General features: G+C 36.3%; 1 protein-coding gene across 12 annotated transcripts in view; it reads right to left on the reverse strand.

Annotated features, from left to right (window-relative positions):
- KLF12 (Kruppel like factor 12) overlaps positions 1-17731 on the reverse strand; it is a 453886-nt gene that overhangs the window by 144369 nt on the left and 291786 nt on the right. The window lies entirely within an intron of this gene.

Here is a 17731-nt window from a genome sequence, read left to right on the forward strand (position 1 = left end):
AACCAGTTCTAAGCTGTCCTTTCCTTTTTGGTTTTTCTGTTTGCAAAAGTATATTCTTTATGAGTCTTTTCAGCATAAGACTCATATGTGTGGGCAGTAAGCTTGTAGTCAATGTATGTACAATTTTTTTTTTTTTTAAATTTCACTCGATGGAATTTTATTTCAGCCCAGTAGAGAATTTCAGGATCTTTCAACCCATTGAGGAGCCTATTGCATTGCTTTCCGGCATCTGTTGTTGCTCAAAGTCTTTATTCTTACATTCCTTTGCAGATAAGCTTTTAAGGTTTTCTTTAGGGAACTCATGCTTGACAATTTCACTGCACTACATCTAGATATGAGTTGATTTTTACTGAGTTTGTCTACAATCTAAGATTCCTAATCTCCCTTAATTTTCCCAAATTCCAAGACATCTCTCTAAATGTTGCGTTCTATCTATTCCAATAAATGTCATTTTAGATATACGTTGGAATACTTCAACCAATGTCTCTTAACTTTTCTTTCACGCTTTTGTCAGCTTTTCTACTTGTGCCAGAACAATAACCTGGGCATTATCCTAGATTTATCCTTTCCTTTATCCTTGACATCCAACTTGCCAACAAGTTCTATCACATTTCCATTCACACTGCCCTGCCCAGGCTCTCAGGAATTCTCACCTGGTTTCCTGAAATAGTCTCCTAACTTGTCTCCCTCCCTCTATTTTCAATACATTCAACCTTTCATGCCCCAAATTTTAGTGTTACCATGTTAACTCCCATCTACTTCCAAGTCTCCTGTGCTTCCCTGTAGAGTTCAGTAAATAACTTCTTAGCTCGGCACGGAAGGCCTGTGATAACTACATACATGAATACTGCCCGTAAGCTTCATTTCCATTTCTTTTAAGTACTTTTCATTTGAACAATACTAACCTATCTACTCGTTGAATCTATCTACCAGGATACAGTATACCTTTTTGTATTTCCAAGACTGCATTTTAAAAAAACTGCCCTTCCTTTCCTCCATTGTTACATAGAGAATGTAACTAATACTTTCTTCTGAAAAACAGCCTTCTCCTGAAGTGATAACCACACCTCACCGCCAACCAATACCACCACCGAGTGTACTGCCCCTCTTCCTCTGCAATCCACCTCTGTGGGCCTGGGTTCACTGGAATAACAGAGCTCGTCTCACTGTGGCTTTTTAGTCTGCTTTATCCATTTGACTATGAGCGTATTGTGAGTACTGTATGTTGTGCATGTGGTTAAATCATGAATGTGTATTAATCACATGAATAAGTGAATGGAAAGAAATACACTGCACAATTCCTGGGTAAAGCAAAAGGTTGAAAAATTGGAGATTAAAATTTAAAAAAGAAATCTTAATTTTTGAATCTGGCAGGCCAAATTTTATTTAGTTTTGACAGATGAGTCAGAGAGCAACAAACAAAATAAATCAATATGAAAATCAACACCCCTGTTGAAATAATAAAGATCTTTTTCTCACGGAGATATTGCAAGATAGGGAATAAAATCCAAGACTTTTATAACGTCAACCAGGTTCATTTGCTATATAAAGTTCTAGGTGGTATCATTTTTTAATAAAAATATATACATGTCCACATATATCTGTCTCTGTATATGTGCATTTATATTTATATATAGATGCATAAATAAAGTCTAGTACCAAGTTCTTCTCGGAGCATATTCTAACATGCCCGGGTATCAGATGGACACTGCATTTTGAAACTTACAAATACACAAGGTCTCTGCAAATTCTGACTGCCTGAACAATAACAATTGGCTGGATTACTGACTGAATAGTAATAATATGGCTTAGCCCACCTATATCTTTTCTGGAATAAGGTATGGAATGAATAAATAACGCTAAAAAAGTCTGTGGTGGCTTACTCTTGCTATTAAGGATGATTGCATTCTCAACGTTCATCGTAATTATAAATATAGAACACAATACTGAAAAATAGTTATGAACCATTCAGTGGCTTATTTAGACTTGCAAATGAACAAAACTGTAATCCTCTGTTTATACCAGATCACACAAAATTATATAGTTAAAACTAGTGTAAGTTATGATTGAGAGGAGGTTTATTTTAAGTATGAGGGACTTATCACCGTGACTAACTATTAAAGTAATCACAATTGGCCAAGAAAGGCAAGAAATGTGCTTGTTAATAGTTGCATTAGTTGCAAGGTGGATAATGAGATAATAAAACACATAATTGGAGGTTATACTATCTTGATTACTGTAGATTATACCAATGGGCACAATAATGCCACTAAGTAGTGAATCACCAGTGAGCGCTCATTTGTTAGATGTTAAATGGATAATGATCTACTTTAACAATGACTTCCAGAATGTGCTAGAAAATACTTCCTACGACATACCATGATACCAAGACATTCTGGACAGCACGCAAGATCTTTTACTCTTTGATAAACTTAATGAATAATAGAGAACTACAAAAACAGAAAAGATACTATATGGCTCTGAAGACACTGAAACAAAAACTGGAAGATGCCAGATTTTACTATGAAGCTATTCTCCATAACCAAACACACACTTTATTGAATTTAGTTTCCAATTTTGAAGAAGGCATTTCTGAACATCTGCTATATAAGCTTGGATAATTCTAAAACTGTAATGTTATAATGATCATTAGCTATTGGCTAGTGCTCAGAATTTTATTGAACTCATTAATCTAAGAAAAATAAATATAATTATAACAGTAATAATAAATGTTGGCCATGTCTTTATTTTGTAGTTTCCCCTTGTGTTTTCCAGAAAATTACTACTACCACGACGAGGCAAGATAGAACAGGCGTGTCTGTGTTGTATATGTCTTTCTAACCAATTCCCTGATCAAAAGAGCTTCAGGCAGGGGCCAGACATGTCTAAAAATGACATGGATGTCGTTCTCTGAAACTCAGTGAACCACACTTTGACAAAATTTCCCTACACCTAGAAATGTTAACCTACAGCTTAAGGCTGTTGTTTTTCAGGCTGCAGGATGCTAAAGAAATGAAAATACATGATACAGTACTATAATTTCAATATTTAGCAACATGGAATTGCCTCATGCAATTCATACACACACACACGTATTCACTAATTTACATATATAATAGATTTCAAACATAATAAATTTTAATCCTTGTCAAAAAACTAAATGATTTAAAAACGTAATGCCACCTAATTTGAGGAACTATGGAATTGGATATTTAAAACTGACACATTCTCTAGATAATTAAGGCATACTTTTTAAAGCATCAAGCCTAAGTACAGCAAAATGGCTATAGTATTTAGAAATTCTGATTTAATTCAAGGCTCTACCACTTTTAAGCTGTGCCCTTATAAGTGGTACAGAAAGTTACATGAGTCTTAGTTTTCTCAATGCAAAAGACTGACAATAATATCTATATGTTGGTTACTGTTGGGCTTAAAGATAACACATGTAAAGCAGAAAGAATGTAAAAGCATTCAATAAAGGTTATTTAATATTATTTAAATGATTTTTAATAAACATATTTACAAGATTTATTACATACTTTGCTGCCTTTTTCAAATAGACTGATGATAATTTAACCTTTCTTTCATTACTAATGGTCATTATTTCAAAAGCAATTATTACGCTGTAATAAAGTATTCTCTCCAAGGACTAACGCGCCGTGTTAGCCCGTTTGTTCCCATCCAGAAAGACCTTGCTGCAATTATTCAAGTTCTTATTTTAATAATAATTTTGACATCTTATTTGCTGGCTGCCACTTTTCTACCCTCAGTGCCCCTACAGATAAAGGGAGTTTCCTAATTTGAGAAGGGAATTGGCAGAAGAGAATCTCAGGAGGTATTCAGCATCTATAAACTGGTAATGCAAAATCAGTAGATCTATTTTCTTTCAGTAACGAAATCTACAGAAAGAGAAGTGCTACAAAATTTTGTGGCTATTGGGCATCCATAAAAATCTACTGAGAAGACATTTTGGAGAACCCAATTTATAAAAATGACGATTGAGAAGTATTCCTATCACTTATTTTTCTTTGCATTTTTATTTGCTATTCTCTACTTATGGGGTTAGAAAATTATATTCACAAATAATATAACAAATATATCCAAGCCAAGAGTTAAAATGCTTTGAAAGAGGGAGGATCTTTCCTATAAGTAACACAGAGTACATATGATGTAGGCAACATATTTTGTATCATATGCAGTACCTGCGTGCGAGGGGACCTCGTGGGCTACTTTCCAGTACAAGCACAGTATTCTCCATTTTTTGTGTGCCCTGCATTCTCTACCCTCATTATTTACTCTTTTCCTGGTCTGAAACACTCCTACCTACTTTGAGTACCAAAGCTTTACGCTTCTCCAACTTTCGCCTCAAATGGCACCTACTCTCCCTTCATTATAACGTAAGACTTCCTCCAGAGTCTAGTTCATGTTCTTTGGAGATTTACAACCTAGGCCTCTAGAAGGTTTCCTCTGTTTAAAAGGTCTCTCTGTTTACAGAGGACTGATTTACAACATTCACATCTGACAAAGGCCACACTGGAGATGATTAGGGAGCCCTTGGATTTAGCACAGAAGAGACAAAAAAGCAATCAAGAATTGAAAATCCCCTCTAAACACCGAATACTGGAAACAATTCACACAAAGCTCTTTTAGATTTGTGCTGCGGTTTACTTAATACACTTTTAAGATCAGAGATCTGAGGAGGGAAACCAAATCTTCATTTTATGGATGCAACAAATGGGCCCACCATGGTAAATACATCATTTACTCTTTCTCTCAGAGAGATATTTAACTCTGTAGTACAAATAAAAATAGCAAAGTAGTATTTCCCTTCTATTTAAGGTTTGTTAAAGGAAATTCATGCTTTTAAAATGTTCTACAAACACCAAAAACTGATTGCATCATTATCAGCTTTTAAATCAAAACAGCTTGCTATCTGGTAAGGACAGGAGAAATGGTCGATTTATTTCATAAAACTTTATGTACAAAGAGACACTGTCTATGAACTTAATGGAGAGAATATAGAGTCTGGAGAGGTAATTTTTATTACAATTTATAGTGGGATTACCCTACTCCACAGTTTTCAGATTTTATGGCACCATGATGCTGATGCAGTTAACTGCAGTGGGGTAGGAGGCATAATTTGTTTCACCCTGACTGGGAAATGAAATTGGCATTACTATTATATAAGAAATCTGGCAGATTCTATTAATTGCCTGGATCCAATCAAAGCTATTAGTTATCCTAGTTTCACAGGTAAAATATTTTACCTGAGAGTAAAAGAATAAATAAGAACTGACTACAATTTTCACACAGCAGTATCTTCGTATTAAGACTGTTTGGAAGCCCTAAGAATATTTCTTACCCACAGGGGTTCATTCCAGAAACCACTAAAACCTGAATCACATCAAGTATAAGGTACCACCAAACATTATTCTTTAATATTAAGTACTGCAAAACAAAACAACTTGGGAAACAGCAGAAACAACGTATTCAAGAATACCAGACAACTACAGATTGACATACTGCAGCAAGAGCTTTGGGGATGGTATTCATTCATTCTGCACTTAAAGAGTGTTTATTGTGTGACAGATGTTGGGTAAGGCAGTAAGGCAATGAGAAAAGATGACGTGTGTGTGTTTGTGGGGCCGGGGGTGGGGGTGGTGTATGAATTGCCTTACAGTTTGGTATGTACTGTTTCAGAAAAGAAGGCATTTGAACCAGCTCTTTTGTCAGAGAAAGAAAAGGCTTCCCTTTGCTTTCTACATGGATAAAGGTAGAATGTCACCTGAAGGGCCATGCAACATGGCTGGGACGTGAGACGTATTTGGTGGAATAGCAACAGACTGAGATGGACGGGGAGTATGTGAGGTAGATGTGAGGATGTGCAGAGGCTTGCTGGTTATGTGTTATGTTTTGGCAGCCTTCTACTTCACCATGGGAAGGTTTCTTCTATGGTCAAGGTTTAGGACTGCACGTCTATACTGGCCACAGCATTCCTAAGCATCTCCCACAAAACACTGCTCCTGCAGTGTTTCCTCCATTAATGCATTCATTTCTTCATCCATCTCTTCAATAAAACACTTACTAGTGTCAAACACAATGTTGGGGAAATATTAGCTAATAAGGATGAAATGGTACTTTCATGGAGCTTAAGTTTTAGTGTAGAATTCTGGGAGACCCCCCGCCACCAACACACACACACAATTTCTTTATTTTAGAAATGAGGATTTATAACAATATAAACCATATTGTATAAGCACCACAGTTCTCAGCAGAGGAGCTTATTCTTACTATAGGTTACCCAAGTCCCGCTAGATCTTTCTCCCCAAAGAACTGAGAAACCCATATACTTACCAAAGTATTACGCTTCTTCTAATTCTACCGTGCTCCTACTGAATTCCTAAGACCCTAGTATTTGAAAAGGCAGTTTATCTGATGAATTCTCCAAGGGCTATTCCTAGTTCTTTCAGTTTTACTAAGTTTCTACATTCTGTTATCCTGAACTCTTTCTGTCCCAAGACATAACTGTCCATTGTATTTATTTTTATTTTATTTTATTTTATTTTATTTTTTTGAGATGGAGTCTCATTCTGTTTCCTATGCCAGGGTGCAGTGGCATGATCTCAGCTCACTGCAACCTTTGCCTTTAGGGTTCAAGCGATTCCTGTGCCTCAGCCTCCCGAGTAACTGAGATTACAAGGCCTATGCCACCATGCCCAGCTAATTTTTGTATTTTTAGTAGAGACGAGGTTTCACCAGGTTGGCCAGGCTGGTCTTGAACTTCTGACCTCAAGTGATCTGCCCACCTCTGCCTCCCAAAGTGCTGAAATTACAGGTGTGAGCCACTGTGCCTGGCCCATTTTAATTTTATTTTCTCTCTATGACATTCTAGGGCACTGGTATCCTCGCTCAGCGGGTTCACCTCTCAGCAAAACTTCCTAGTAGCACACAAGTTGGCATACATATGCTTCCATTTAGCCAACAAACCTAATCCATAGTTTTAAAAAACACTAAGCACAGATACACAGAACACGGCATTTTTATTTCCACTAAATAGAGTCACATGCAAATGTCCAGTATGGGAGGTGGGATAAGAAGTTAAGCCTTTTTATTTATTTATTTATTTTAGCTCAAATCAAATATAGTACTAAAAAATTTTCATACGCTTGAGCTCTGAAAACAAAGTAGATAACTTAGGTCTCGAATTCAGGTTTGAGTTTTACTTAAAAGGGTCATATTCACCACACTGTCTTACAACACTAAACTAGCTGGGAAAATTCAGGGGCATGGTAGAAAAAATAATTAGATTGTAGAGTTCTTGTCTTTCCATTCATGTCATTCTAAAATTCTGCCACTAGATGGCAATACAAAGACTGTCATTTTCATTACAGGTCTCATCGTTCCATATTACATGACTTCTGGTAAAGGTGATTTGATTGACATGAAAGAGAAAAATAAAGACTCAGAAAAAGGTAGAATGGTGAGGAGTGGAGGGAGACAGAGAAAAACAACTGAGAAAAGGAAGAAGACAGAAAAATAGAGGGAAATTGAGAGAAAAAAGGTATTAGAACTGAGGAGGGTACTTTGAAAGGGAGGTGCAAGGAAAAGGGAAGTGGCTGAGTGAAAGCAGGGAGACATCCGGTGGGGTCTCTCAGTAAGAAATATGTATTTCATCATGACCAGTACATATACACACCCCCTGCTCACAGCACCACATTTGCATATATGTAAACAAGTTAATGAACAAAAGTTTCATGGAATAATATTTCTTTGGGTGACACTCTCAGATACTTTTCAACCTACACCATTCTATTTCATTTCTTTAAAATCACTCATTGTGAGCTATTAAATTGATTTCCAACAGGAAATGACCCACAGTATGATCATCATTTTAGTCTATTGTAAACTAGAGCTGGCTTTTATAAAGAATTTCTCTTTCAAGCGCCTTAGCTAGGACTGGGAGATATTCCTGGCCTTGTATATTGCCCATAAAACATTTGTTGAATAAATGAAATAATTATTAAAAGAAAAAAAGATGGTGTAGCTGCCTGGTCTTGAAAAACGAAACAATTGGCCAATGATCAAAGTAGCATTTCCCCTACATAAAGGTGGCTGGAGAAAGAATTCAGTATGTGATTATCACCCTGTAAATTGGTAGCTCTTTTTAACTTATTGGATAGAAAGACAAACATCAATTAGTTGTTTTCTAAAGAATACAAAGCAGAATACCCAGTTAATCAAATTCCCCATTAACAAAGGAAAACAGGCAGAGTGAAAGAGCCGAGAAAATAGTAACACAGTCTGGAACAGAAAAAGAATTATTAAGGGAGTAAGAAAAAAACAGGAAACAGAAACCACAGCAACAGAGTTGTAAATTATTAAAAAGCCAATTTAAAACAGTGCTGGTAATGAATCTAAGACCAAGTTTCCCTCTTGGATCTTATATTCTTCCTTCTTTCATTTGTTCCTACTAATGAAAAAGTGTCTATTTACTAAATACGTTTTCATATACGTATGTATTTCTTACAGTGAGTATAGATGCCAAAATAGCATCAAAATAATTCTACAAATACTTGCAATCTACTATGTAGAATAAGAATTCCCCTATAGCATAACAGCACTTGTATTATATGAAATGAGAAGCATATTTAGTAAGAACATAATTCCAGGATAGAAAAAAAATTTTTTTTTTAAATAGAACTATTCACAAGGGAAATAAAAGATATTACACATCAAACTCTAATATGTAATATTCAATGTACTAAATATTATCAGATAAAACTTTTCAGGTTTAGATAAAACTTTTCAGGTTTACAGAAAACTTTTCAGGTTTGATGAAAAAGTAAGTATGTAGATTAGAATACTTTACCAGTAAAATGTAATGTAAGCATAAAAGTTTTTATTTAAACATAAACTAGGTCTTTTTATTATAGGAGAAAGTTGACCTAATAAATAAAAGTGTGCCAGGTTACCTTATTCAGTAGTACCTAATATCACTTTATAATGAAATGAAAACAAAGCCCATTTTTTTTAACCTTTTCTTGCTTTAGCTACTTTACCTAACAAATGGATTTGACTGTCCTCTTTATCTTCACTTCCTTGAGTAACATCTACCTTTTAAAATGAACCGTCCCGGGTATCCATACCTTCTCCTCTTCCTCCTCTTTTCTACTTTAAACTTTTATTTACTATTTAATGCAGGGAGGTGGGGGGAGCTAATCAAACTCATTTCTGGGCATTTTACAGTCTATGAGGAGCTTAGAGTTTTCTTTTTCCTGCAAACTTTCTTAGAACAATACAGACAGCTTCTGTCTCCTCCGTGCGCCAGTTATCATCATCATAGAACTATCCCAGTCTATGCCAGATGAAGCAGCGGAATCGACAGATTGTAGGCACTTCAGATAAACAAGAGCATAAGAAGCCAATTTTTTTGATGGAATCTATTCAACCTCTTGTGCATGCCCAGAAGTGAAAAAATGCAGATAAGTGTCTACTCCATGTTGAAAATCAGGTAAAAACAAACCACAAATCTCCAATGTATCTGTAGGAAAAAAAAGGGTTCTGAACTCACAGTGAAAATTCAATTTTTCATAAATATGGACTGCCTGCCTTTCTCTCACTATTCAACAAGCTCCTATCTTTGTTTTGCCATAAGAGTGAAACACTCAAGTCTTATCAAAGCCTATATTTAATAATCATAAACCAAAAAACAGCAATATTCCAGTCCCATTTCCCAATAAACAACATTAAAAAAGTAGAGACCATAAGTAACTGGCTAGTTTGTTGATAAAAATCAAATTCTAAATTGAAGAATTAACCTATGGCTATTAGTCACCATACTTAAGAGTAAACAATCAATTCATCAAGGGAAGCAAAGACAACATCACACATAATCACAGGTCAGCTACCTAGGACTATTCTGTCATATGGACAGGTGACGCCAGGATTTCACCAAATGGTGAACAAAAAAGGACAGTCACATGTAAGGTAGACAGAAGAAGTGAGTCTGTGACATGAATGAAGTCTCCAACAACTGAGAACAGGAAGGATTCGTGACCTGAAACAAAGACACCAGTAAGTGAGAAAGCTGGCGACAAAAGAAATTAGTGAGACAAAGAGATCTGAAATGGGAAGTTCCATGAGAATCAACTCCAGTTGCACCAACGGGACAGAACCTAAGGTCACAATGCCCAATGAGTTTTGCAGCAATCTCTGTGATGACTATATTTTCTTTCACAAATATAACCAGCATGAGACTAAAAATACACTCGTGGCTTCTTTCTATAGGCTGCTGAGAAAAGCAACAGCCTGTAGGAAGAAAATGGGGTGTATTTCAAATTAGTCTACAGCCACATCCCTTTGAAACTTCTGAATGGATGCTATGAAAATAACATATTTTTGGAGGATTCTTCACCGTGTGTCTGTGTCTAAATATAGTAGGAAAGCAACATTCTTTAAAAGGAGGAGACCAAAGAAATTGCACACCCAAATTGGATTGGTTTCTTAACAGCAGTATCAACATGTTCTACTCAGGTATTTTGGGAAAAGTACTTTATACTCAAGGATCTAAACACATGATTATTTTAATAAGAATGAATGCATTTGGACCTATAATAAGTTATTTTTTTCAAGTATGACACTATTCCAATAAAAGTCTTAATGCAATAAATATGTTTTGCTAAAATCCTGGTAGACTCTGCTGCTGGTGTTAAATTTGCATGAGAAAATGTGGGTGGGTAGGAAACCAGAGCTGGGCTCTTTTTCTTCAAGCAATCTATTTTATTACTGTCCTGTCGACATTTGATTGCTTTTGCGTGGCTAAGGAAAAGACAGAAATGTAGAGAACGGGGAGAAAGAGCAGAGCATCTACATAATTTAATAAAGAAGGAAAGGATAGTGGTTAGGAAAGAAAATTCGGCAAAGTAAAATACTCACTTGGCTGCACCAGGCCTCTGCAGGCCCTGATGGTTTCAAAGTCACTGATCAATCACGACCTTGCTCAAGTCTCACTCCCAGGCATCAAGGTTACCTATTCCTCCATCAACATGGAGAAAGGACTGGCTCAGGTATAGAATGGAGGAGATGCGTCCTCTTGTTTTTTACTCCCCAGATCTTTATCACAGACTGGCTATGACATTAACTCCTTTTTTTTTTTTTTTTTTTTTAAGATGGGATTTGGCTCTGTCACCCAGGCTGGAGTGTAGTGGTGTAATCTCAGTTCACTGCAACCTCCACCTCCTGGGCTCAAGTGATCCTCCCACCTCACCCTCCCAAGTACCTGGGACCACAGGCGCTTACAACCACACCTGGCTTTTTTTTTTTTTTTTTATTTTTGGTAGAAACAGGGTTTCGCCATGTTGCCCAAGCTCATCTTGAGCTCCTGAGCTCAAGCAGTCTGCCTGCATCAGCCTCCCAAAGTGCTGGGATTACAGGCATGAGCCACCACATCTGTCTGACATTACCTTTTATGTATCTTGAATTTCTAAAATGTAATACCTATTGATGTTTAAATGTAAAAAAAAAAAAAAAAAAGCCTTTAAAAGACAAAATGATTATTTTGGACTCATGGTTTATTTTCAGTTATCCTGCACATTCCACTAGACAATGAAGAAAAAAATGTTGATCTTATCTTTATATAATTTCTGGTATCATTTTTATAATTATCAATGGAACTCAAATTTTACTTTTATTTTTATTTGTTTGCTAATAATCCAGTAAAGAGTTGAAAATGGACAATTCTAAAGCAGGAAGAATTATAAAAGCAAAGTCCTTAATTGCACATTATTGCTTATATTGTACTGTAAACATACCCGCATCTTGCAGTAATTAATCTGAATTCTAAAGTCTATTTACTATGTTGAGAAAATTGTTAGGAAAAAGATACATGATGGAAAATGAAAGGAAATACAAAAAACAGAAGATGAATGATGTAGGATTATTCCTGATGGCATATAAACTTGCTATACTATCTCCTTCTTTTAAAACTCCTCCCTTGAGAACCTAAATGCCTCTCCAGTTCTCATTCCATTTTTCTACAACTCTTTAAAGCAAAACTACTCCGAAGAGCTGCCTAGACTTTCAACCTCCTCTTCCTCACCTCCCATCTGAACACCAACTTACTTCAGGCAGTCTTTTGTCCCCACCATTCCACTGACACACTGCTGGTCAGTGTCAACAATGAACACTCCCTCGCCAAATCCACAATTCTCGGTCCTCATTTTATTTCGTCCCTGAAAGGCATTTGATACCATTGACAAGCTGATCTTGAAAACACTCTCCACCTGCATTCTCTTTAAGATTACTCCACTTTCCTCATGAACCGATGGGTCTCCATGCTGACTGCTGCACCCCTCTTCACTTTCTAACCTCATAATGCTCAAGTTTCCAGTCGTCCATGCTTCTCCTTCTCCATTGGGCTCTCCTGAGATGATCCCTAGTGACTCCCAAATTTTATTTCTCCAAATCTGCCTCCTCTTTCATCTGAGCTCCAGGCTCACCCATCCAACTCCCATCTCAAGCTCCCTCTATTCAAATGTGGAACAGGCATATCAAATTTAACACGTCCCAAAGGGAATTCCTCTCTCAACTCCAGTATGCTCATCTTAGTAGAGAACAATAGCTCAGCCAAAAACCTAGAAGTCATCCTTATTTCCTCTCCTTCCCTCATATCCCACCATCAGACCAACACTGCAATAGTCCCCCTTACTAGTTCTTCCTAGTTCTGCTCGCTCCTTCCCCATATTCTTTACAGCATGCAGTGGCTCAATGATTTTTGTAAAAGGTAAAACAGATCATGTCACCCTCCTGCTCATTCTGAATTCAGTGGCTTCCCAACATATTTAAAACAAAACCAAAGGCTGTACAGCATTGCCTTGGGAACCTACCAGATCCTTCATTTACTCTCCCCTTCCCCTACTCAAGCCTCTCTAGTTCCACCAGCCTCCTAGTAGCTCTTACTCACAAAGGCTATACTCACTCATGCCTCAGAATCTTTGAAGCTATAGTTCTCTCTTTTGCAAAGGTCCTCCCTGCTATTATTGCTACAGCTTACTTCTCAGAGAGGCCTTCCTTGATTATACCTAAAACTGTGCCCCTCTCCTATTAACTTTCCAACTCCCTTATCATGCCTTATTTGTCTTCACAGCACTTATAGCATCTGATATACATGAACTGTCACTACTACTAGAATGTAAGGTCCCTGACAGTAGGGACTTGCTCATTTTGGGACACCAATTCCTAGAAATGTAGTTGGTATAAAGTAAATGCACACTTCATATCGGAAGAAAGGAGAATCCTAAACACGCCTGGCTCTTCCATCAAGTCAATAATGAACCAAGAATAACTTTGCCTGAGATCTGTCTTGACCCTCGATGCCAGGGGTGTCCAATCTTTTGGCTTCCCCGGGCCACACTGGAAGAAGAAAAATTAACTTGAGCCACACATAAAATACACTAACACTAATGATAGCTGATGAGTTTTTAAAAATTGCAAGAAAGTCTCATAATGTTTTAAGAAAGTTTACAAATCTGTGTTGGGCCTTATTCAAAGCAGTTCTGGGTTGCATACAGCCCACAGCTGCGGGTTGGGCAAGCTTGCTCAGTGCTTTCCTTCTATTAAATATTGGTGAAAGCTAACGAATGTCTCCCAGGAAATGTGCCACGAACTTACCCAAGAAGGACTTAAGTTCCTTTGTGAGGTCAAATAATCCCTTTAGGGTTCGGTTTATAAATATCATGTCTCAGATTCCATAGTATAGGCTGGTGCAAGAGTAACTACAGTTTATGCCATCCCTTTGAGAAAAACCGCAATTACTTTTGCACCAACCTAATAACAAAACTCTCCCCTCATGTGGCGAGCCCTGCACCTCCCAGTACCACCACTATTGGGGGCTAACTGCTACATGTCCTTATGTTTCAAGTGGAAAAATGTCTTCCTCAGGAGACGTTTTCTGACATCCTCCCTCTCATAGCTCAATTCTGTTTGTTTATTGTACCTTCTAGGACATCATTCCATTTTTCTTCGTATCACATACTATATCAAAGGTCCAATAGAGATGTCAGGGTGTTCTGTGCTAGCTGACAACCTGCCATTGCTTCAGATCACTATTCTTTACACACTTGAAAAGGCTGTGGTTCTAGCCTCACTAGAAGGCATTTTCACACTTCTCAGGAAGGAGTTTAGAAAAAATCTTTTCATGCCATTCTGTCCTCAGTCAAGCATCCCTTGTGGAAGTTTCACCCCACCCCTTCCCAAACCCTCACCACACCCTAAGCATCACAGTAAATACGTATCTTCCTAGAACATGACATCCTACATGAAAACACTTTGGCCAAATACAGCTTTCTCTATTTGCGATTATAATTAAACCCATTCCACTGGGCAACTCCCTGGATGGTCTATTTCAGTCCAACTCTGTCCACAATTATCAGTTATTTGTTTCTATGATCATTTTGTGGAAAGTCAGTAGCTCTCATTAGACTGTAAGCACCATGAGGCAGAAACAACATCTGCTTTGCTCAACACTGTATCTTTGGTGTCAATAAAATGCCTGATAATGATAGATACACAATAGACAGCTGAAAAGACAAACAATTCAACTGACAGGACACATGAGCTTAGACACGGCTGTGCGCATTCATAGTCCTTCACGTAATGTGACATGTAGGGTAACCTATTTCTCTATCAGAGACCAGATACAACGTTATATCAGCTTTAAAAGGAGCCAGTACAATCATCTACATTTATGCATTACACTTTGTATTTTTATTATTAGCATTTTGAAAATCCAACTTCCCTATCGTATTTTCCTTTGCTCATGCATACCAGAAATACACATCCTAAGAAGGAAGGGAAATGGGGGCTCCCTTTATTCTCTCAGCCTTCATTGCTGGCTCGCTGCCCAGCTGTATATATGCTAAACAAAGAATTGAGGAATTACTGAAATGCCCTTTCCTTTATTCATTCTGTAAAGTAGGCAGGCTTCTTCCACTAGACAGTTTTACTATTACTGAATTAATCAGTTAAGCAATAAAAAAACATATAAAATGCTATAGCAACATTTGTAGAATACGGTGATTATAAAAACTTAGTATAAACTAATAAAAATAGAAAATATGGGATGTCCTCAGATAATTTCTCATACTAAACGCTCATCCCTTATAATTTGTTGTTGTAAAAACTTTGGGAAGCAGTGCCATACCAACATCTTGAGGTAGTTTTTCTTTTTAAAATTCAACAAGTTTTTGTTCCTCCATATTTGTTTTTATAAAAAAGATAAAACTTTTTTGAATATTATTTTGATTTTTTTTGGGAGAGATAAGTAATTTCAATCATTTATTGATAATTGATGGATGTTAGACATTTATACATTATTTTTATTTATTATTATTATTTTTTAAGACAGAGTCTCACCCTGTCGCCCAGGCTGAAGTGCAATGGTGCAATCTTGGCTCACTGCAACCTCCACCTCCCAGGTTCAAGCGATTCTCCAGCCTCAGCCTCCCAAGTAGCTGGGATTACAGGCGTGCGCCACCACATCCGGCTCATTTTTTGTATCTTTAGTAGAGACGAGGTTTCAACATGTTGGCCAGGCTGGTCTTGAACTCCTGACCTTGTGATCCACCCACCTCGGCCTCCTAAAGTGCTGGGACTACAGGCATGAGTCATCGCACCCAGCCTATATATTATGTTCTTAATCTTCCCAATGATCTTCTAGGCTAGATCATGTTATTATCCCTATTTTATCACTAATAAAAATGAGGATTAGTGAGATTAAATAACTTTCCCGTTACAGAGGTATAAGTGACAAAGCCAGGGTTCTAACTCATATATCCTTGATCCCAAATCTCATATTCCTAATGATCATAGCACAGTCTGCAGGGTTTATGCTTACATTTTTATTCTTGATATGAAAAAATTACTAAGTAAAAAATAATGCATGAAACAAATATATTCATGTAGACAGCAAATTATAGCATGAGTCTTAAAAGTTCTGCTACAATAATTCATTTTTCAGAAAATTAAATTTTAGCAATATACTTTATATATTATCCTTTTAAAATAAAAATCTCTCTCACAAAATGATCATGGCAAACAAGAAAAATCACTTTTGTTTCTTTCATTAGTGAATCAAAATTGTATGAAAGGTCAAGAGCAACATTAATATCTTCATTAATTAACTTTATAATAAAATAACTTTCATCTTATACAAAGATTAGGTTCTATCATTACACATATACACATATACAAGATAATATGCAAGTTTGCATGTTTTGCTACTTGTTAATTCCTAATTCTTAAAAAATTTACAATCTCATTTCTAAATTGTAAAATAAAATAAATACCTGATTTGGCCTGCAGTTATGTTATTATTATTCAAATTTGATTTGTTCAGTTCAATCAGAAGTGTCAGCAATATCAAAGAGGGTGTGGCTCAGGTAAAATCCATGAAAAGGTTCCCTAATTCCTCTTTTCCTTTTATGTTTTCACTAGAGAATAGTGGGACTAGCTCCTGGCCCATTAGAGAACAAAAGAAAGAGATTACAGGTGTCTGCATCTCAAGTTTGCAGTCTAAAATGCCTGTATGCTCTGAATCATCAGATTTTGATTTGGTTAAACTAGGAAGGTGAAACTTATTTCACGTGTGATGAAGAAACTTACTGCAGATAAAATAATACCTTGCTAATGGTGAATGCACAATTTTGTAATTCATATCTGCAAAAATTTCTGTAAGTTCACAATTAAATGTTACTTCTATGTATTTATTCCCACCTCATACAAGAACCAAAACAACCATATTTACTAGCATCTTATGAGAAGGCAGTGTTTTATGTACTCATCGATCACATTTTAATTACAGGCCTCAGTAGTAATATAGTGTCAAAGCAAAAAGTAATACAACATAAATCTTAATCCATCATTATTTCTAGGCTCTGAAGACAAAGTACATACATATGTATTTACTTTAAAAGGGAATAAGTCAATGATTATGGACATTTTGAGTTTCTATTGAGGGGTGGCTTGGTTTTTAGATTCACGGATAGTGAAGAAAGAGAAAAGACAGCATGACGCTATCACAATTTCTTCTAGTAAAATTCGGGGAAAAAAAGAACTTAGAAGTAGAAAATAACTTCATGACCAGCTGCATAACTATCAAATTTAATTAAATAACTAGTGATGATTACACATAGTCATGCAGAAAAGTTATCTTCCTGCCTTCTAGACCCTAAAAAGGAATATTAATATTGCATCTTGAAATATTTCCCGTACACTGAATCATCCTGTTCCTTAAAATAATAACTTAGCCTTATAAGAAGTTAATAACACAAGCTACATGATACTATTATAGTCAAACACCTAATTTTAGAATCATTTTAATGGCAACTTAATTTATAGGTTACTCAAAAGTGAATAATTAGATTCCAGGCATTGCAACTTCACAACATTTTATATTATTACCACCTAAATAAATTCCAATTGGACAACTCAACAAAGAAATATCCTGATTTACTGAAGAAAATTTTACACTTCATAATCTATAATTTACACTTCATAAGCAATTATGTCCACCATAGATTGCCCTTCCCAACTGAGGACTTAAAGAAGAGCATTTCAAAGCAAGTATTATTTTGCAAACTTAGATATCTGAATTCTGACATTACATGACCTATGGTAAATAAAAGTACACTGAGCAAAACTGGAGCATATACCTACATAAACATACGGTGAGTTC

The sequence above is a fragment of the Papio anubis genome, chromosome 15, assembly GCF_008728515.1.
Source record: "Papio anubis isolate 15944 chromosome 15, Panubis1.0, whole genome shotgun sequence".
Taxonomy (NCBI): domain Eukaryota; kingdom Metazoa; phylum Chordata; class Mammalia; order Primates; family Cercopithecidae; genus Papio; species Papio anubis.